The sequence below is a fragment of the Cupressus sempervirens genome, chromosome 5 (assembly GCF_028749045.1).
Source record: "Cupressus sempervirens isolate cs-2001-9-10 chromosome 5, ASM2874904v1, whole genome shotgun sequence".
Taxonomy (NCBI): domain Eukaryota; kingdom Viridiplantae; phylum Streptophyta; class Pinopsida; order Cupressales; family Cupressaceae; genus Cupressus; species Cupressus sempervirens.
This window is the reverse complement of record NC_143122.1, coordinates 156,532,481-156,556,431: the sequence shown is the minus strand read 5'-3', so window position 1 is coordinate 156,556,431 and position 23,951 is coordinate 156,532,481.

Genomic DNA, 23,951 nt, shown 5'->3' with positions numbered 1-23,951 from the left:
GCATTCTTAAACTTACATGACCAACTTTAGATGATGTAACACATAGCTAATCTTCATCACAACCTTCATTGTCTAAGAAAACTTCTTGTAGATTGATAAAAGTATGAATATGTGTTTCAATAATTATTTTGATGCTGATGTCAAACATACTAATTTCTTGTAAGGCAATGGCTTGGATGGGTAAAAGTACAAAGTTGTGTCAACTTTCAAGCTGACTTATCAAAATGACTGAATTTGAGTATTTCTATCTAAAATTCAATTTTGATCAACCATATGATCGAGATAAATTCATTCTAGCTAAGTTATACATGGTCTCACACTTTTCCAATTGGAAATGTTTATTAAATATATGTTTTATACTAGTTTGTATCCAATTACTAAAGAAATAAAATTATTTCAAAAAAGTGGCATTTCAATAACTCTTACTATTTTCTATGATATTTTTTAATAACATATAAACACCATTTATAGAGCTCAAAGTTAAGAATATTCTCATATAGAGTTTATAGTGTTTTAATTATATATTGTATATTATAATTAAAAAATTCTACTAGCACACATTTTAATGCTAAAAAAGATATAAATTTTGAGAAAAAAAAAATTATATTATAACAATTTTTTTTTAAAATTACATGACATTCTAGAGGAGAGAGTCCTCTTCAACAATGCATAAATTTTCTCCTAGTTAGAATAGATTTATTTTGAAAAATGTGGTTGGAGATGAAAACTATCAATTTAAGGTGAGTTGAAATTTGAATCACTATAAAATAGAAAATATATGTCTAAAGCAAACTTTTATTTTTGATTGTTCTAGCTATATATCTTATTTATAACAAGATCAAATGGAAATTAGTTTATTTCCATATAGTTTTGTTGTTGGAACTAGATCCCTATATTTTAGCATTTTTCAATAGCTAAAAAATTAGCTATAAAAATTAGGAAAATATATTAATTCCTATTCTAAATAATTATTAAAACTTATAATCCTAAACTTCATCCATTTCTACAAATTTCATTAGTTTACTTCATTTTTCAATTCAAAATAATAATACCAATTTTATGTTATTGAAGGTGAAGAGTTATACTTTTGTTAGCCTTTTCCTTTACAAAAGGTTGACATAGGTTTTTTCTTTTACCCATATGATTTAAGTACTAACATTTATTTGATTGATAAAGAGGATTTAATCAAATGATGTAGCAATAGCACCTAGAGACAATGTTGAGTTATGATATGGAAAGGGAGTACAAGGATTAGTTAAGACAATAATATTATAGTGCACTGATAATATACTTAAGGTTGCAAAGAATGGTTACACTAATTAAGTTAATAAGAACAAGTTAAATGAAGTATATCTACCAAGTTTAACAATCTGCATAGTAGGTGCCAAGAAAACTTAGTGTAAGAAAAGAAAAAATTAGTTGGAGCCAAGAAAAGTCAATTTTATTGTAAGCCATGTAAAAAAATGTAATCCAATTAAATTTTAGTTGATATTGAGCACCAATAAACTTTAGTTCATGTCAAGTTTTTTGACAGTGGATGTCAAGAAATGTAATATGTGTTGAGCATCAGAAGCTAGTTAATGTCGAGTGTTAGCATTATGAGAAAGACCATTAATTCTATGAATCTAAGTTAACAAGTGTTATTTCTTGGATTGTGTGAACCATGTGGAAAATAAGCTTGATGATCTAGTGGCACAAAATTCAAGATGAATAGTTTTGAGGTGAATTCAAAGAAGTTTGAAGGTGAATTTTCTAGAAGGGAAGACAATGAAATAAAGGGTAGATTCAATGAATCCTACCTAATCCAGCCTAACCTTAAAATGGATGATGAAGGATGAATGATAAAAGGTCTTGATTCTCTATTTATAGAGATGCCTAGTCAGAAGTAAAGGTTTTCATGTGTGAGAATCCAAGGAAGACAAGGAGCCTAGGGTATTGCTTCATTTAGTGACCTAAGAGAAGAGACTGCATTGACAAGGAAAGAAAGAAGACTTAAGGTATAGATTCTTAAAGGGTGAAAAAGCTATCAAAGATGAAGTGTGTGGAAGCCAAGCAGAATGGAACAATGAAACAGAGATTTGTAATCTACAAATGGAGTTATAAGTTGTTATTAAATCAATCCTTACTATTACTTTTTTATTATTGTACCAGGGTAAAAGTACAAAGTTGTGTCACCTTTCAAACTGACTTATTAGAATGACTAAATTTGAGTATTTTTAACTAAAAATCATTATGTTTCAAACATATGATCTAGATAAATTCATTCTAGCTAAGTTATAGATAGTCGCACACTTTTCCAACTGAAAATGTCTATTAAAAGCATGTCTTATACTAGTTTGTATCCAATTACTAAAGAAATAAAATTCATTTTCTTTTCAAACATATGATCTAGATAAATTCATTCTAGCTAAGTTATATATAGTCTCACACTTTTCCAATTGGAAAAGTCTATTAAAAGCATGTCTTATACTAGTTTGTATCCAATTACTAAAGAAATAAAGTTATTTCAAAAATTTGATGTTTAAATAACTCTTACTATTTTTTATGATAATTTTTTAATAACATATTAACACCATTTTATAGAGCTCAAAGTTAAGAATATTCTCATATAAATTTAATAGTGTTTTAAGTAGATATAGTATATTGTAATTAAGAAACTCTACAAGAACATATTTTAACACTCAAACAAATGTCAATTTTGAGAAAGAAAAAAATAGTAATCATATAAAAAAATTAGAAAATTATATGAAGTTTTAGAGCAGAGAGTATGCTTCTTGAATGCATAAATTTTCTTCTAGTTATAGTAGAATTTTTTTGAAAAGTATGGTGGGAGATGAAAGCTATTGATTTTAGGTGAATTGAAATTTGAATCATTATAAAAGAGAAAATATATCTCTAAAGAAAATTTTTATTTTTTATTGTTCTACCTATATATGTTATCTATAACATAGTCCGAGGTCTAAGGGAAATAAATTAATTTTCATATAGTTTTGTGGTGGGAACTAGAGCCCTAATTTTTAGCATTTTTAAGCAACTAAAATATTAGCTATAAAAATTTGGAAAATGTATCAATTCTTATTCCAAATAATTATTAAAAATTATGATTATAAACTCCATCCATTCCTACACATTTCATTAGTTTATTTCATTTTCAAATTCTAATTAATAATGCTAGTTTTATGTCATTGAAGGTGAAAAATTATACCTTTGTTAGCCTTGTCCTTTACAAAAGGGTGACACAGGTTTGTGTTTTTACCCAATAGTCTATGGTAAATCCTTTGGTTTAGGGTTGAACTAATAGTCATTTATCAATCCTTTAATAAGGTGAAATTCCAAGTGAATGATCTAAAGTCATCTAAAAACACTCACTCCTAATAGCATGATTGAAATCATTTAACCAGGTCACATTTAATAGTGTGCATTGTAATTTTACTAGGTTGGCCTTTCATAAGGCATCACTTCAGAAGAGTGAGAATGAGTACCATACTACTAGTTGTTTTTCCCAAATTGGGTTTCCACATTAAATCATTGTGTCAAATGTATTATTGAATCTATTATGTTTCATGTTTACATTTTAACAAAATTAATTTGATAATAACCTACAAGTTAAGTAATTGCATAATCTAATGGATTCATGCATGATGAAAATATTTTATGGATATGGGTTTCCTAAGCTGTGAAAAGTTTTAATTGTACATCTGAACATTAGATAACTAATTCACCCCCTATCTTAGTTATTCTAAATAATTCCAAAAATTGGTATTAGAGCCATGTTCTTAAGAGGACAATTTTGAAGGTACTAGAAGCAAAAGATCAAGATGTCAGAAAGAGAATTACCAAGATTAATAGAAATAATTTTTTTGCATGGAAAATTTTAATGAAGCTAACTACCATTGTTGTTGTGCATATCAATTCCACTGAAGCCCTAATTGCTTAAGATCTAAAAAAGAAGAAAGAACACAACTAGGCAATGTTGGAGATTGCCTCTACCGTAACTTATGTTAAGTTCGATGATATCAAGGATTTTGACAGTGCAAAGAAAATGTGGGATTCTCTTCACTCTATCTGTGGAGGTGAAATTTTTTTTATAAGATCCAATGTTGAAAGAGAAAAGTTCAATGATATGAGAATGCAAGAAGGTGATAATATTGCTCAATATTTCTATAGGATAAAAGATGGTATTAATGCAATTACAGGAACTATAGGTAAAATAGATGATGATATTATACTAAGAAATTTTTTTAGAACACTAATGCCCATCTATGCTATTTGAGTTTCTACAATACAATAACTGAGATATATGCCAAGGAATGATATAACTCTTGAAGATCTGGTAGGTAGGCTCACTGCTTTTGAGCTATCTAATTTTTTAAATTACAAACATAAAAATTATGAATTTTCTTTCAAAGGAAAAATATGTGTCCTATTATAGTGATATAGATGAGGAAGATGTAGATCAACTTGAAGCACTACTAGAAAGGAGATTTCATACAGGTAAAGGAGAGTTCAAAGGTAAGTTACCCATCATGTATTTCATTGGTAATATTGCTACTAGATGTCTAGAAAAGAAGAATTATAGACGTTGAGACAAGGTAAAAAGTAGAAGAGATGAAGATACAAAAGATTAGAAAGATAAATGATAGAAGTCTTGCTACATTATTGAAAAAGAAACAGAAGATGGATCTGATGATCATCACGATAAAGTGGTGTATGTTGCAATGAAGGATGAAACTAATGAGGATGATGCAACTGTATTAGTCTCTTGTGTGAACAAGAATGATAGATGGATCATTGATAGTGTGTGTTCACATCACATAACTAGAGATAAAACTAATTTCATTACCTTGGATTATTATGATGGAAATAGTGTAAGGTTTGGTAATGATGCACCTTGTTCGACAAAGGGAAAGGTTCTATCAAACTCATTGAAAATATTTGTATGTAAGAATATTTATAATGTTAAAGGACTTAACTATAATTTGTTTTGTGTCACAACTGAATAATATTAGGTTATAAGGTTGACTTTGAGAAGAAGATTGCTAAGATATATGATACTAATAGAAAACTAATTGGAAAAGGTGATCAAGTTAGAGGTAATCTATTCTACCTTTATATAGAGAAGGCTACTTGTTTAGTTGTAGAATTTGATGATATGTGGCTATGTAACAAGAGTTTATGTCATGTTAATTTTAATAACTTGGTTAGTATCAGTAACATGAGAAGATTTAGAGGTTTTCCTAAATTGAAGAAGCCCAAAAATATAATTTGAAACAATGTCAGTTAGGTAAAATGAAAAATTCAAGTTTTAAGAGTAATACTCATACTAGAGATTGTTCATACTAATTTGTGTGGACCAATTGAAGTGAAAATTGATAAAGGAGATAAGTACATTATGCTACTACTTGATGATTATTCTAAAATGATGACAGTTATATTTCTAAAATAGAAATATGATGCTTTCCAAATGTTTAAGTGGTACTTACCAAGAGTTTTGAAGGAAATAGGTAAATGTCTAAAATGTTTAAGATCTAAAAAAGGAGGATAATTTACATCAAATGTGTTTGAGATGTTTTTTAATGATAGAGGAATCAAAAGACAAAGATATACTCCTAGAACCCCTCCACAAAATAGAATTGTTGAAAGGAGGAACAAATCTATAATGGACTATGCTAGGACACTCATTATGGAGAAAAATATTGCTTTGAAATACTACAGAGAAGTTGTATGTATAGTTATCTATACCTTGAACTATGTGCAAGTCAAGAGAGGTACTAATTCAACACCTTTTGAACTATAGTAAGGATACTCATCCAATGTAAAATATTTTAAGGTATTTGGAAGAAAGTGTTATATTTTGAAATATTTCAGGAGTGGTAGACTAGATGTAAAAAGTGAAGAAGGTATATTCCTTGGTTATTCCACAAGTAAAGATTATAAGTATTTAAATACTAACACTAAAAAAGTTGTGGAAAGTGCAAATGTGAAATTTGATGAATATATAGAAGCATATGAGGTTGAACCTATGAAGGAACTATAAGAATACAAATCATTTGTATACTTTTATTAAGGTATGTTTAATGAAGAAGATGTTGTAAATCAAGTTGCAAACCAACATCAAAATTTAGTGACTATCAAGTCACATTCTACGAATTTTGAGTCACATTCAAGAACGAAGCTAGATTTAGGTGTCAAGTTATAGAATAAAGTTGTGATACATTTCGATTCTAAGATTATTGAACATAAAAGAGATATTGAACTACTTGACAAAGATGTAAATAGTGTTTCAAAAAGTTGAGAGACCAAATGAAGAAACTACAGCAGAACCAAGATAGTCTAAGTATGTCAAGAGACATCATCCTACTATAGAAATCATTGGAGATAAAGATGCTAAACCAATGAAAAGGAATAGGTTGAGAAACTAATGAAAAGGAATAGAGTGAAAGATGCCTTAGAAAATGTGTATTGGAGTAAAGACATGGAAGAAGAGATTGAACAAATTGAGAAAAATAAGATGTGGACTCTAGTTCCTAGACTAGAAGATAAAAATATGATTCCTACCAAGTGGGTATACAAAAAAAAATTAGATGAAAATGGTGTAGTCACAAGGAACAAGTCAATATTAATTTGTAAAGGATATGCAAAAGAAGAAGGGATAGACTATGGAAAAACATTCACTCCTATAGCAAAGCTAGAAGGAGTAAGAACTCTACTTGTTTACTCTACATACAAAGTTTTCAAAGTTTATCAAATGGATGTTAAGACTACATTTATGAATGGTATATACCAGGAAGAGGTTTATATAGAACAACTAGAAAGATTTTTTAATGATGACAAAATTTTTTTTTTTGTATACTACACAAAGCTTTATATGGTTTAAAGCAAGCACCAAGAGCATGGTATGAAAGAATTCATAATTATCTTGTGAAGATTTGATTGGAAAGGACTGATGATAACAACAATCTATGGTTAAAGACAAAAAAAAGGAAAAGGAATTTTACTATCTAATTTTTTTTTTTGATGATATCATATTTGGAGGTCAAGATACTTTATGTAAGGCTTTTAAAAATAAAATGAAGCAAGAATTTGAGATGTCTATGTTTGGAGAGATCAAGTTCTTTATGGGTTTACAAGTAAATCAGATGAAATATGCTATATATAAATCACATAGTCAAAGTATGTTAAGGAGATATTGAAAACTTTTGGATTAGAAGATTCTATGCTAGTAAGCACACTTATGGTGACATGACATAGATTTTCAAAGAATGATGATTCATCTAAGGTGAATCAAATATTATACAAGTCTATGATTGGAAAATTATAATATATAGTACATAGTACGCCTGATATTGCATTATCTATAGGTATAATTGCAAGATTCTCTGCTAATCCCAAGGAGAACCATTTGATGAAAGTAAAGAGAATAATAAGATATCTAAAAGGAATAGAGAACTATGGTCTATACTACAAGAAAAATGAGAAATTTGAATTAAGGATCTACACTAATGCTGATTGGGCTAGAAATGTTGATGACAGAAAGAGCACCAGTGGAGGAACATTTTTCTTAGGAAAAAGGCTTGTTACATGGACTAGCAAGACAAAAAACTATATCTCTCAATCCACTTGTAAAGATGAATATGTTGTTGCTACAAAAAATTGTACAAACATTGTATAGATCAAATAACCACTCAAATGTATGAACGAGGAAATGACTGAATTGTTATACCAATGCTATCAATATCAAAGTCATGTGATGCACACAAAGATAATTTATATTGTAATCAAGCATCATTACTTGAGAGGTTTAGTTCAAGATAAAGAGGTGAAGATGGAATATGTTAACACAAAAGAGCTAATAGCTAATATCTTCAAAAAAGAACTACCCAAGGATTATCATGAGCATCTAAGAGGTAAACTAGGGGTGATACCCCTATCAAAGGATATTTAGGAAGTGTGAGGAGCACCCTACATCAAACAAGATGATTGACATATGTTACACATTGATATAGTGGATCTCACTTTAGGATTTGCCTAAACTAATCAAAGATTTGGAGTTGAAAATCAGTCATAAGCTAGGTGATAGAGGGAGAAACTAAAAATCTTCATATCTACATATAAAGATGACAAGTCTCTAGATTTTTTGTAAAAGAAGGAGATAAAGACATTGAAATCTGAGTTCAAGGAGAAACCATTAAGGGAGAAAAGATAGAGAAATCTAGAGGAATCCTAATCCACTTGATTTTTTCAAGGAAGAAATTTTGACTACAAAGGAAGATGAAAGAAAAAAAAAAAAAAATTGAATACCTAGTAAGAGGGAGTCAATGTCAAAGCTTATATAAGATGTGATCTAGAGAGATTTATAAGGATGAGTTGATTAATTGTTTGATAATCAAAACAAAATTTCTGTAACCTATTCATAAGATACAAGTTGTTGATAGAGGGTGAGATTTCAATATGAGGAATTATTTTCTTTTTGTTATTTTATTGGTTATAATAGTTAAGTTTGATCAGTTTGGTTTGCCATCTATGCCAAAGAGGGAGATAGTTGAAAATAGATTGATACAAGTGTGAATATGTGTTTTAATCATTTTTTTATCACCAATGTCAAACCTACTACTTGCTGGTAAGACAATTGCTTATATGATTTAAGTGATATCATTTATTTGATTGATGAAGAGGATTTGTTCAAATGAGTTACAAATAGCACCTAGAGGAAAGGTTGAGTTATGATATGGAAAAAAAGTACAAGGATAAGTTAATACAGTGATATTATAGTGCATTGATAATCTACTTAAGTTTGCAAAGGATGGTTGGATTGATTTTGTCTAGAAAGGAAAATTAAATAGAGTATGTCTACCAAGCTTAACAATTTTGAAAGTAGGTGTCAAACAATGTAGTATGTTTTGAGCACCAGAAGCTTAGTTAATGCAGAGTATCAATATTATGAGAAAGATCATGAATTCAATCAATTTTAGCCAACAAGTTTGATTTCTTGGATTGTGTGAAACATGTGGAACATAATCTTGATGAGATGGTGGCACAAGATTCAAGATGAACCATTTCGAGATGAATTCAAAGAGGATTGAAGGTAAAGTTTCTAGAAGAGAATAAAATAAAATAAGGGGTAGATTCATTGAATCCTACCTAATCTAACCTAAAGCTAAAGTAGAGGATGGAGGACGAATGAAAAAAGATCTTGATTCTATAGTTATAGATATGGTTGGTAAGAAGCAAAGGTTGAAATGTGCAAGAACCTATGGAAGAAAAGGAGTCTAGGGTATTGCTTCATTCAATGACCTAAGAGAAAATACTGCATTGGCAAGAAAAGAAAGAAGGCTTAAGGGTATGGATGCTTGAAGGGTGAACAAACTATCTGAGATAAAGTGGGTGAAAGCCAAGTACAATAGAGGACCAAAATATTTATTTTTAATTTACAAATGGATTTGTAAGTTGTTATCAGATGAATCCTTACTATTACTTTCTAATCATTGAATCAGTCTAGGGTAAATCATTTGGATTAAGGTTGACCTAATAGTTATTTATAAATCCTTTAACTAGGTAACATTCCAAGAGAATGATCTAAAGTCCTGTAACAAGTCTCACTCCTAATAAGATGATTGAAATCATTTAACTAGGTCACATTTAATAGTGTGCATTATAACCCTTGATAGAGTTGACCTTTCATAGGGCATCACTTCAAAAGAGTGAGAATGAGTAGCATGTTATTGGTAGGTTTTTCCAAATTCAATTTTCACATTAAATCATTGGGTCAAATGTGTTATTGAATCCATTATGCTTTATGTTTACATTTTTGTAAAGTTGATTTGTGATGCAAGTGCATCCTGGGTTTCTTTGTAATCCTGCACATTAGTTCATTTTGCCTAGTTCCAATTGGGCTGACTTTGCTCACATTTAATTTTGGTATAATTAATTATATTTGATGAGGGCCAACTTGTGGTTTCTCTATGTTCTAGAATTATCCGTAAGCCATTTTGGCAAGTATAAGTAGTGAGTTTAGGTTTAGGGTTAGGGCAGATTTTTGGGGAGAGTTCAAAAGAAAAGAGATATGTGGATTTAAAAAGCTGATTTGTAGATCTAGAAGTTGCACGTTTGTAATTTTCCATAACCCAGAAGGCCTTATAGCTGGGCATGTATGCTGAATATTTGATGAATCAATAAATATATCCTTGTTCTCTCTTTCCTTGGTGTTGTCCCTTGTGTTTGCTTTCATTGTGTTAACTCTTGCAGGGTGGTTTGGATAGATGGGTGTGCCTTTGGCCCTAGTTATTCATCCCTTGCCTGCATTAGTTGGTATCAGAGCCCGAAGTTCATCCTTCTGGAGATTGGATCATGTAGAACCCTGATTTGGATCTAGTTGTAGGGTGGCAGATATGTGTATTTGACCTATAACTTGTAGAGGGTTATGATCTTGCAAGAACCTAATTTGTAAAGATGGTTTGTGGCAAAGGAAATAATATTGATAACACTATATTGGATCAGTTAAGAAAAATTGCAGCCAAATTAGAGGCTGTGGAGATGGTCTAGAGGAGAGAAGCACATCTTGAAGATGTAAGTGATGATGAAGCAGAAACACCAAACCATAACCCAAAACCTGAAGAAGATTGAGATGAGGAAAGATTGTTGTGATTATTGTCTAGGGAAAATTCAAAGTCTACTATAGAAGTTGTTCGTTATGATGTGAAATTGGATACAAATACTGTGCTAGATTGGATCTCTGATATGGAGAAGTTCTTTGAGTATGAAAACACTGTTGATAATAGAAAGGTGAAGATTGTAGTCACTAGGCTGAAAGGTCATGCATCATTATGGTGGGAGCACTTGCAAACTGATAGACAAAGGAGAGGAAAGGAGAAGATAAGAACTTGGCCAAAGATGGTGAACAAGGTAAAAAACAAATTCCTTCCTGCTGATTACCAAGTTAGCTTATTAAGAAAGATGCAAAATTTGAAACCAAGGGACATGATTGTGAAAGAATGTACTGAGGAATTTTATAGATTGGACATCAGATCTGGACATGTGGATGATGATGTTCAAAAAATTGCAAGGTACATTAATGGATTGAGATCTGGAATTCAAGATGAGATAAGTTTTGTGAAGTTGGAAAGTGTGGAAGAAGCATACTAGTATGCCATGAAGGCTGAGGAGATCTTGACAAAGAAGCATGAACAAAGACAAAGAGGTAGAGGTAGATCTTATGGAGAAAGTAGTAGATCTGACAATTCTATGCAAGATAAAGGTAAATCTAAATGAAAGAGTGATGATAAAGGCAAGACTAAATGGAAAGGTGGTAATTCTTACCAAGGAGGCACTAATTCTTACTGAGGAAGGGGTAATTCCTATTCTAGAAGTGGATTTCTTGTTAATTGTTTTAGATGTGGCAAAGAAGGGCATAGATCTTTTGAATGTAGATCCTCTAAAAGTGGACAAAATAATAGAAATGCTATGATTCAAGAAGACATTAAAAGTTCACCAAGTGGACCTGAGGTTGGAGAAAATATGATGGTGTGAAGAACCTTATGTAATAAAAGAAGTGATGAGGAACCTATTTGATGGAGAAGTCTTTTGAAGACAAGATGTAAGATGGTTGGAAAATGCTACAAAGTGATCATTGATAGTGAGAGTTCTACAAATTTGGCATTTGAAGAGTTGGTTACCAAGTTGCAGTTAGAGAGGCTGAAACATCCCAAACCTTATCATGTTTCATGGATCAAAGATGAGCATAAGATATTGGTAACTGAGCAATGCCTTGTGAAATTTAAAATTGGACATTATGTTGATGAAGTTTTGTGTGATATTATGCCCATGGATTGTTGTCATATTTTGTTGGATAGACCTTGGCAATATGATAGACATGTTGTACATGATGGAAGATTGAATCAATATACTCTGGGTGAATGGGAAGAAACAAACATTGTTGCCTTTGATTGAAGTTCTGGATGAGGTTAATTGTACTACTATAAAGATTTGTATGGTTAATGGGAAACAATTTGAAAAGGAAGTGAAGAAGAATCAGGTTTGTTTTGCCATAATTTCAAGAAGTCCAAGTTTTTTCAAGGAAGGCCAAGTGCAAGAGAATAGTGCTAACTGAGTGCCAGATAGTGGTGACCAAGTGACAGATGGTATCATTGACCAAGTGCCAGAAGAAATTGTAGAATTGCTCAATGAATATAAAGACATTATTTCTAATGATCATCCTGATAGATTACCTCCAGTAAGAAGTATAAGTCATTGTATGGATTTGATTCCTGGAGCAAGTTTTCCAAACAAAGCACCATATAGATTGACACCTATAGAGAATGAAGAACTTAACAAACAAGTGCATGAGTTGTTGCAGAAAGGTTTGATCAGAGAAAGCTTGAGTCCATGTGTTGTACCTATTGTATTAGCACCTAAAAAGGATGGAGAATGGAGAATGTGTACTGATTCCAAAGCTATTAACAAGATAAAAGTGAAATATAGGTTTCCTATGCCAAGGATGGATGGCATAATGGATTGTTTAAGTGGAGAAAAGTATTTTACCAAGATTGATTTGAAGAGTGACTATCATCAGATCCAAATCAGAGAAGGTGATGAATGGAAGACTGCTTTCAAGACAAAATATGGTTTGTATGAGTGGTTGGTTATGCCTTTTGATTTGACTAGTGCACCTAGTACTTTCATGAGGTTAATGAATGAAGTTTTGAAAAGATTTTTGGGTAAGTTTGTGATTGTTTATTTGGATGATATTCTAATATTCAGTAAGACTAAGGAAGAACATCATGAGCATATTAGACAAGTATTGCAGAGGTTGAAAGAGGAAATGTTGCTGATTAATCTGAAAAAGTGTTCTTTTATGCAAGAGGAGATTGTGTATCTGGGATTTGTTATTTTAGCTGATGGTTTGAAGATGGATCCTAAGAAGGTTAAAGCAATTTTGGAATGTCCTACACCTAAGAATGTAAGTGAGGCAAGATCATTTCATGGTTTAGCTAGTTTTTATAGAAAGTTTATAAAGAATTTAAGTGTTGTTTGTAATGCTATGACTAAGACAATGAGGGGAGATAAAAATGAATTCATGTGGACACATGGAGCTGATAAGAGTTTTGAGATTGTGAAACAAAAGGTTGTAGAATTACTAGTATTGGCTTTGCTTGATTTCAACAAAGTATTTCAAGTTGAATATGATGCAAGTGGTAATGCAATAGGAGTTGTATTAAGTCAAAAAGGTAAGCCTGTTGCTTTCTTTAGTGAAAAGCTGAATGATTCTAGAAGGAAATATTATGTGTATGATCAAGAGTTTTATGCTATTGTTCAAGCATTGAAGAAGTGGAGACATTATTTGATGCCTAAGGAGTTTGTGTTGTATACTAATCATAAAGCTTTACAATACTTAGGAAGTCAAAATAAATTGAATCAAAGACATATGAAGTGAGTTGAATATTTGCAGAGTTTTACATTTGTGATTAAGCATAAGAGTGGAGTTACTAAAAATTTGCTGATGTATTCAGTAGAAGACGTTCTTTGTTGACTAAAATAAAGGTTGAAGTTCTTGGTTTTGATGAGATGAAAGAGTTATACGATGCTGATACTAATTTTTCTGAGGCATGGAGAGAGTGTAGAGCACCAAATCTGACAGATCACATAAGTATGATGAGTATTTCATTAAAGAAGGTATGTTGTTCAAAGGCATTTAGTTGTGTATTTCTAGAAGTTCTATTAGGTTGAATCTAATTAAGGAAAAGCATAGTGGTGGATTAGCTAGACATTTTGGAATTGATAAGACATTGGGTTTGCTGAAAGAAAAATATTATTGGACACAAATGTATAAGGATGTTCAAAAATTTGTAGAGAGTTGTGGAGTTTGTCAAGTTGCAAAAGGAGTGAGTCAAAATACTGGTTCGTATACACCTATTACTGTTCTTGAGAAACCAAGGATTGACATTAGTATGGATTTTGTTCTTGGATTGCCTAAGACAATGAAAGGGTATGATTCCATAGTTTTGGTAGTGGACAAATTTCTGACAGAGACAGTAAGTTTGTTGGATGTTTTTGGAAGACTTTGTGGAAGAAGATGGGTACTAAGTTGAAGTTTAGTTCTACATTCCATCCACAAACAGATGGATAGATAGAGGTTTTGAATAGAAGCTTGGGTAATTTGCTAAGATGTTTGGTTGGGAATAAGCCAAGTAATTGGGAGATGGTATTGGCACAAGCTGAATTTCCATACAACAATTTTGTGAATAGGAGTACAGAGAAGACACCTATTGAGATTGTTACTGGCATCCTAGAGGCATATAAAATTTGAGAGATATTATTGGTGAAGAAAAGAAAAGCACTGTAGGAGAAGAATTTGCTGATTTTATGGAGTCTTTGCATAAAGAAGTGAAGTTGAGATTGGAACAAAGTAATTAGAAGTATAAAGAGAATTCTGATCAGTCTAGAAGACACCATGATTTTCAGGTTGTTGATGAGGTGATGGTTCATTTGAAGAAAGGAAGATTCCTAGCTAGAACATACAGTAAGCTGAAGATGAAGAAATTTGGACCTTCTAAGATCTTGAAGAAGTTTGATAGTGGTAATGCTTATGAAGTTGAGTTACCTGATGACATGGATATATCTCCTATATTTAATATTACTAATTTGTATAAGTATCATGAGTGAGAGGATGAAATTGTTGTACCTGATGATTATCCTAAGAAAATCGAAGAGGTTGAACAGATATTGGATCAAAGATTTGGTAAGAGCACACAAGGAAAAGATTACTATGAATATTTGGTGAAGTGGAAGAATAGACCAGCTAAAAATGCTACATGGATTTCTTAGTCTGAATTGGATTTAGCTCAAGGTGTGACACTTGCATGATTCAGGAGAATCATTTTTTTCCAACCCTAGTTGTTTGATGCAGGAGCATCCTAGGTTTCTTTGTAATCCTACACATTAGTTTATTCTGCCTAGTTCCAATTGGGCCGACTTTGCTCACATTTAATTTTGGTATAGTTAATTATATTTGATGAGGGCCAACTTGTGGTTTCTCTATGTTCTAGAATTATCCGTAAGCCAGTTTGGCAAGTATAACTAAGGTGTTTAGGTTTAGGGTTAGGGAAGATTTTTGGGGAGAGTTCAAAAGAAAAGAGATATGTGGATTTAAAAAGCTGATTTGTAGATCTGGAAGTTGTACATTAGCAATTGGCCATAACCCAAAAGGCCTTACAACTGGGCATGTATGTTGAATATTTGATGAATCAATAAATATATCCTTGTTCTCTCTTTCATTGGTGTTGTTCCTCGTGTTTGCGTCTATTGTGTTAGCTCTTGCAAGGTGGTTTGGATAGTTGGGTGTTCCTTTGGCCCTAGTTGTTCATCCCTTACCTGCATCAATTTGATAGTAATCTCCAAGTTTAAGTGATTGCATAATCTAATGGATGCATTCATGATGAAAATTTTCTTATGGATATGGGTTCACTAATATGTCAAAAGTTTTAATTGTAGATCTAGACCATGGATAACTAATTCACCCTCCATCTCAGTTATTCTAAAGAATTCCAACATTTGACAAGCCAAAAGGCATCACCCTCCATTTCTAAAAACCCTCATTGGTTTTTAATGTAGCCATCCACTCATCACCATCCTTAATCCTTATTTAGTGATAGGCACTTTTCAAATCTATCTTGGAATAGTACATTGGTCCCCCTAGTTGGTTCAATAGGTCTTGTATCCTAGGAATAGGGAACCTATACCTAATAGTTCAATTCTATTTATTGCTCTAGAATCAGTGCACAATCTCCATGTTCTTTCCTTCTTAGGGGCCAACCAGGTAGTCAATGCATAAGGACTGACTCTTTTTGAAATCAATATTTTATCAAGGACTTTTTGTATTTGTCTTTCCATTTCTTGATTCTCCTCTTATATTATTCCTTGTTAGGAAAGGTTGCTATTGTGATTAGATCTATATTATGGCTTATGTCTTTGATTGAGGCCAACTCACTTGACAATTCTTTGGTGGCAATGTATTTATATTGGCCCAATAGGTTTGCAATCTCCTTAAGATCTAAATGTCTCAAGGGCTTCACTTCCTTCACAACCTTTTTAAGTATATAATCCTTAGGGAAAATATCTAGGCCATAGCATGGAGCCGTTTCTTTCTTCACAACTTTTAGAAATTCTTTTCCATCTGAAAACAAAAATTTAGTATCCTTTTGTTCTTCTATAGAATCTAGTAAGGATAAGTGAGTTACCTTATCATTCTTAGAGTTACCACTCAATCCTTTCCTATCTTGTTCATTTTGTTTTTTCATCTCCCTCTTCATTTTCTTCATCTTACCATCATGCTCCTCCACCACCCTTAGTAGTTCAACATTTATCATTTTGTTAAGAAGTTCAATTTTGTTTTCTTCTCCACCATCAAACATGGTTGTGACTTGTATTTCTCCAAAGAGCTACTAATTTTTTCTTATACTACTTGGAGTAGAGACACTTAAGTATATCAAAATATGTTACTTGTGAATACACAAGCCACCCTCCAACAATACAACCTAGGGATCCTCAATATGATTCCCAAAACCCAAAGTATCTAGACTAGATCAAATTCAAAATCTAGAACACCTCCTTGAGGCTTCAAAAGACACAAAATTAAGCAAAAAGTGTCAAAAATGAAATATTTCCTTTATAAGCACTATATGTATCTCCCAAGTGTTTTTAAAACCCAAAATCCACAATGCTTGCTAAAGAAAATCAAACTAATGACTCAAAACTACAAATAGGGCTAGAAGGAGACAATTAGGATTTATAAAGGAAACTTTCTTGGAACTCCACCACTAAAAGAATTAAACACCTTCAAACACTCTAATCCATTAACCAACAACCTTTACCAAGTTAGGACCCTTGACCAATCCCCTAACTCAAGTTGTTTGCAACACTCTCCTAGGCCTAATAGGGCTAATTAGGTCACTTTTCTAAAGCAAGTATAAGGAATTAAACACACCTTCCAACCAAACCTATTGGAATACTTCAATAACATAATCAAAAATATAAGTCCAACTTCCTATGTTTCTATTCAACCCCTAGGCCAAGTTGTACCTCAAAAACCCAAAACTAGATAGTTACATTTAGATGCCTATCCAAAGGGTTTAGCAATTTGTCTTAACATATCCTACCTTCTTATCTAAGACCCAAATATTCTTAAAGTACATATTCTCCCATCTCTTTCCACCAAGGCTCTTATTTTTTGAATGGTGGAATCTCTTGGAAAGAGTGATTTTCTCTTGAAACCCTCGTTACAGCAACCAACAAGAAAACAAAATTTGATTTTTCCCAACCAATATGAGTTGAAGACCTCAAACCACTTAAACAAATTTCATATGAAATTTCTTCAACTTTTCCAATCCTTCAAATTCTTATGTGAATCCGTACAATTTTTTACAAAGAGCTTTTATAATTGATAGGAAAATAAACAATTTTATTGATTTAATGCAATTATTATATTAGATTATTGTCTTGAATGTTAAGAAAGGTTTCTCAATATTATTTATGCCATTCCCAATCAATTTCAATTGATAAATGTGGCTATGAATTTTGGGATTCAAAAATTTAAATTTTTTCACGAAAGTTGCATTATTCAACATTGACAACTTTGAGAACTTTTTGCAAAAGTTATCAAATCTCTCCAAACTCTACCAAAATTTAGAATCTACCTAGGAACTTAAGAAGGTGTTGATCAATAAATAACCATTATTTAATCTTCTAAACTAGTTTATCCCATTTCAAACTAGAAATTTCTCATAAAATGAATAAGGTAGACAATTAGATTTACAACACACCTAATGCCTCCTTCCCTTAAAATTTGGAAATGATTTATAGAGTTGGATAGATCCAAATGCTACCCTAACCCTTTGCCTTTGATCCTTCAGATGTTCTTGAAATGGATGGAATTATAGGTGCTCTTGCACTAACCATGAACATATAGATTAGCATGCTGAAAAATATTAGAATTAAATTCACACTTTTCTTCATAAAATGATTCATGAATTCTATCAAGCTTGAATACGAAACTTTTTGTTGAAAGAGAGAGAATGTTGAAACTATATTGATACAAGTATGACAAATGTGTTTCAATAAAAAATTTGTCATTGATGTCAAACCTACTTTCTGCTAGTAAGACAACAACTTATATGATTCAAGTACTATTACTTGTTTGATTGATGAGGAGGATTTGATCAAAAGGATGTAAAAAAAGCACCTAGAAGGAAAGGTTGAGTTATGATATAAAATTGATGTAGGTACACTTTTCAACCACTAGCAAAGGTATGCTCGGATACCACTGATGATGGGCCACACCACCTATACCAACTCACAACCAAAATCACAAGAAGATGGAGATAGAGAGATGACAAAAATGCTTCATAAAGCAGATCCATTAATAATTGAAATTCATTACAATACTGTCCATATGGAAAAAAACTCCAAACTCTTACAATATAAGAGAGCTTCCTCACTAAGGACTTCCAACTAGAAGAGCTTACAACAAAAGAGATTCTTCTTAAGACTTCTACTTCCCAAGCTTCTACTTCTCAGGCTTTCTTACAAGAGATTACATTAGAAGAGCTTCACTACAAGAGCTTACACTTGAAGATCTTGATTGCAAATGAATATAAACCTTCCTTAAATAGGTACTTACCACCCAATGCATGATTTATCCACAACATTCTAGAATTTCCACAACCTTCTACAATATCTACAACTTTCTAGAATTCCACCTAAATACAACTAAGCACCACCATGTGGCCCAATTAGAAAATTACAAATGCTTCTTTTTTAGATCACAAAAAATATTAAATGCATGATTTAAGGAAATTTCCACAAACTTCTTAAGATGCCACCTCCACACCTCAATTAATGGAATAACAACTATTTTTATTATTTTTCTATTTATGCCACCTATGCACCTTGAAAATAGAAATTCCTCTTTCCTCTTTTGTTTTCCATTTTCTATTTTTTATTATTTTTCTTTCTATTTTTGTCACTTTCTCTCTCCTCCACAATTTTTTTTTTTTTTAAATTTCTCTTTTTTTTTTCTTTTTTTTTTCTAATAATTTAATTTTTCCATGCAAGATGCTCCTACATCAGACTCCCTTGGTAGATAGACAAGTGTGTCCCACACTTTGACGCCAAAAGAAAGATATACAACCATCTTCATCTTCACTAAAGGCTTCCACATTTTGTTTCCTAATGCATGATGCCCCTACATTTGACTCCCATGGTAGGAAAAAATTTGTGAATATGGATTCACAAAATGAAGTAGCCACTGTTGACATACTTTTTTTCCTCTTCCTCCAACACATAGCTAGAACAAGTATCCGGTGCTGATATATTTCCTTCTTTCTTCTCTTCCAACACCTAGTTGGAACAAGTGTTTGTTGCTGAAATCTCTCTTCTGCAATGAAGTTTGTCCAAGTATAAATCTCATCCTTATTCAATCTTGTTTAATTAATCACATCGGTAATAAACCCAGCAACATCATGCCAATCTTTCTTTGCATACCACACAAGACTAACAAGATCCTCATGCAAACCATTATCAATATCTTTCAAACTCATCTCAAAGAAAAAATCCCATTATTCATAAGAATTTACCTCATTGACATCTTCATCTTTGTTTGCCTCTTTCATGTCATCAATAATGCATGTAACTACTCCACTTGGCTGATCTCCAACTAAGGCACTATACTTCTCCTGCATTGCTACAATCTTCAAATCATCTTGATCTATTTTAGGTTCATCAATCTTGCCATCTTCATGCTCTTCTTCTTCTCATTCATCTTCTTCAACTTTAGGTTCACAAATGATTTCCTCTCCATTCGCTTGCTCTTATTTTGTACCACATATTTTATAATCCACTAGATCTTCTTTCTTTTTCGCATCCAAAGAATTATCAACATCCCTTTTCTAGTAATGCGCTCTTCGTTTCTGCAACTTAGCTTCCAATTCATTCACTTGTTTGTGCAAATCAACTATCAATGCCTCTTGATTTCTTGCCCTAATTTTCTCTAGTCAAGGAATCCTTAGAATCCATCTAATCACAAAATTCATCTTCTTCTTTCTCTTCTCCACACTCAAGTCTTTAGAAGACAAATCTTCTGCAACACAAGAACCTCGTGCAAACTATATCACAGTCGGCAATCTATCTACACAATCAAAAACTTCTTAACAAACTTCTCCCAACTCAAGGTCCTAGTGCAAACTACCTCACATTCGACGACCTTCCTGCACACTCAGGAACTCCCTCTTTGATAAACTTCACCTAACCAAGGTCCTGGTACAAACTGCCTCACACTTCAGCAATCTGCTTGTACACTCAGGAACTCCTGCTCTGATATCACTAATGTAGGTATGCTCTACTACCACTGACAAAGGTATGCTCTGATATCAATTTTGTAGGTACACTCTGCTACCACTAACAAAGGTATGCTTAGATACCACTGATGACGGGCCACACCACCCATACCAACTCACAACCAAAATCACAACAAGATGGAGATAGAGAGATGACAAAATTTATTCATAAGGCATCCATTAATACTTGAAATTCATTACAATATTCTCCACATGGAAAAAAACTCCAAACTCTTACAATATAAGAGAGCTTCCTCACTAAGGACTTCCAACTAGAAGAGCTTACAACAAAAGAACTTCTTCTTAAGACTTGTACTTCCCAAGCTTCTACTTCTCAAGCTTTCTTAGAAGAGATTACATTAGAAGAGCTTCACTACAAGAGCTTACACTTGAAGAGCTTGATTACAAATGAACATAAGCCTTCCTTAAATAGGCACTTACCACCAAAATAGGAGTACAAGAGTCAACTAAGATAGTTATATTATAGTGCATCAATAATCTACTTAAAGTTACAAAGGTTGGTTACAATAAGCAAGTTAAGAAGAAGAAGCTAAACAATTTTTGTTGGCCAAGACTAACCAAATGGATAGTAGGTGCTGGGAAAAGTTAGTATAAGCTGAGAAAAAAATAGTTGGAGCTGAGTTAAAGTTTATTTTAGTGTACTGCGAGAAAAAAATTGATGTTAGGCAAAGTTTAGTTAATGCCGAGCACCAATAAACTTTTATTTGTGCTAGGTGATTTTTAGAGGATGCCAAGCAACACAGTATGTGCCAAGAATGATAAAAAAATTAATGTTGAGTGTAAGCATTGTTAAAAAGATCAAGAATTCAATGGATCTAAGCTGACAAATTTGTTTTCTTGGATTGTGTGAAATAGGTGGAAGATAAGATTAATGAACTGGTGCATAGAATTCATGGCAAACAATATTTTAGTAAAATTCAAAGAGGATTGGAGGAGAAGTTTATAGAAGTGATATGGAATGAGGGGTAGATTCATTGAATCCTACCTAATCTATCCTAACCCTATATTGGACGATAGATAATGAATGAAAAAAATATTAATTCTCTATTTATAGGGATGGTTGGTCAAAAGAAAGGGTTGTCATGTTCAAGAACTTGAGAAAGACATGGAATCAAGGGTATTTCTTCATCAACTAACCTAAGTGAAGAGTTTGTATTTGCATGTTAAGCAAGAAGGCTTAATTAAGGGTATGAATGCTTGAAGGGTGAACAAGATATTAGTGCTGAAATTTGTGAAAGCCAAGTAGAATGGATGACTAAAATAGAGATCTCTAATATACAAAAGGAGTTGTAAGTTGTAATAAAATCAAAGCCTTACTATTACTCTCTAATAATTGTATCAGTCTTGAGTAAATCCTTTGGATTAAGGTTGACCTAATAGTCATTTGTAAGACTTTAACTAGGTGACATTCCAAGTGCATGGTCTAAAGTCCTCTAACAAGGCTCACTCATAATAGGGTAAGTAAAATCCTTTAATAGGGTCACATTTAATAGTTTGTATTGTAACGTTTAATGAAGTTGGCCTTTCATAGGGCATCATTTCAGAAGAGTGAAAAAGAGTAGCATGTTACTAGTGGTTTTTCCCAAATTGGGTTTCCATGTAAATCATTGTGTCAAATGTGTTGCTAAATATGTTCTGTTTCATGTTTACATTTATACAAATTGATTTGACAATAATGTACAAGTTGAATGCATGATCTTATGAATGCATGCATGATGAAAAATGTTTTATGGGTTCACTAAGCTATGAGAAGTTTTATTTGTACATCTAGACCTTGGATAACTAATTCACCACCCCCTTATGCCTCTTAGTTTTTCTAAATAATTCCAACAATTGGTATCAAAGCCACCTTCTTAATAGGATTCATTTGAAGGTACTAAAAGCATAAAGATCAAGATGTCAAAAAAAGATGTAGCCAAGCTTAATAGAGATAACTTTTGTGCATGGAAAGGTTTGATCAAGCTACACCTTGGAAGACTTGCAAATCATGCATACTTTACCATTATTATAGAGCATGTTGATCCTAATAGAACCCTAATTGTTGAGGATATGAAAACAAAGAAAGAACACAACCAGGCAATGTTAGAGATTTCCTCTACCTAAGCTATACTGAATTTGATGATATCAAAGGCCTTGATAGTGCAAATAAAATGTGGGATGCTTGAAACACCATCTATGGAGGAGACACCAATGGCCTAAGAGCCAAAGCTAAAAATTTGAGAGGTAAGTTTGATGATATGAGAATGAAAGAAGGTGGAAATATTGCTAAAGGATAAAAGATGTTGTTAATGCAATTAGAGCTACTAGTATACTATACTAAGAAATGTTTTAAGAACATTATTGCCTATATATGCTAGTAGAGTTTATGCAATACAAAAACTGAGATGTATACCAAGGCATAAGCTATCGCTTGAAGGTATGGTAGGTAGACTCATTACTTTTGAGCTATCTAACTTTGACAATTACAAACTTGAAAATATTGAATCTGCTTTCAAAGTGAAGTTGTCATTGAAAGAACCTGATGAGAAGAAGAAGAAGCAAAAGAAAAAAAAAAAAATTCTAGTGATAGTGAGATAGATAAGGAGGATGTAGAACAACTTGGAGAATTGTTGGAAAGGATATTTCATAGAGTTAAAGGCAAGTTTAAAGGTAAGTTACCTATCAATTGTTTCAATTGCAATGAAGTTGGTCATATTGCAGCCATATGTCCAGAGAAGAAGAGCTATAGAGCTAGTGACGAGTAAATAAATAGAAGAGATGAAGGCAATAAGGACTACAAAGAAAAAGGCAAGATGCATTAATAAATTGTTAAGAGGAAATAAGAGATGAATCTGATGAACATGATGATGAAACAATGTATGTTGAAATGAAGGATGAATCCAATGAAGATGAGGCAACAACACTTGTGACTTGTGTGAACAAGAATGATAGATGGATCATTGACAGTGGATGTTCACATCATATGGTTGGAAACAAAAGTAAGTTCATTAACTTGAATTTTTATGATGGAAATAGTGTAAGATTTGGTAATGATGCATCGTGTTTGATAAAAGGAAATGGTTCTATCAAAGGCACAAAAAAGATTATATCTAGCAATGCTTACTATGTTGAAGGACTTAACTATAATCTCTTGAGTTTGTCAAAATTAAATAATTTAGGATGTAAGGTTGATTTTGAAAAAAATATTGCAAAGATATATGAAGTTGATGGAAAACTGATTGGAAAAGGTGATCAAACTAGGAGTAATCTATTCTATCTTGATATAGAGGATGCTACTTGTGTAATTGTAAAGTTTGATAATGTGTGGCAATGGCACAAAAGATTATGTCATTTTAATTTTAATAACTTGGTTTGTACCAATAACATGAGAAAAGTTAGAGGTTTGGCTAAGTTGAAGAAGCCTAATAATACAATGTGAAAAAAATGCCAATTAGGCAAAATAACAAAGCCATATTTTATAAGAAAAAGTAATACCTCTAAATGAATACTAGAGATTGATCATACTAACTTGTGTGGACCAATTGAAGTGAAAAGTTAAAAAGGAGA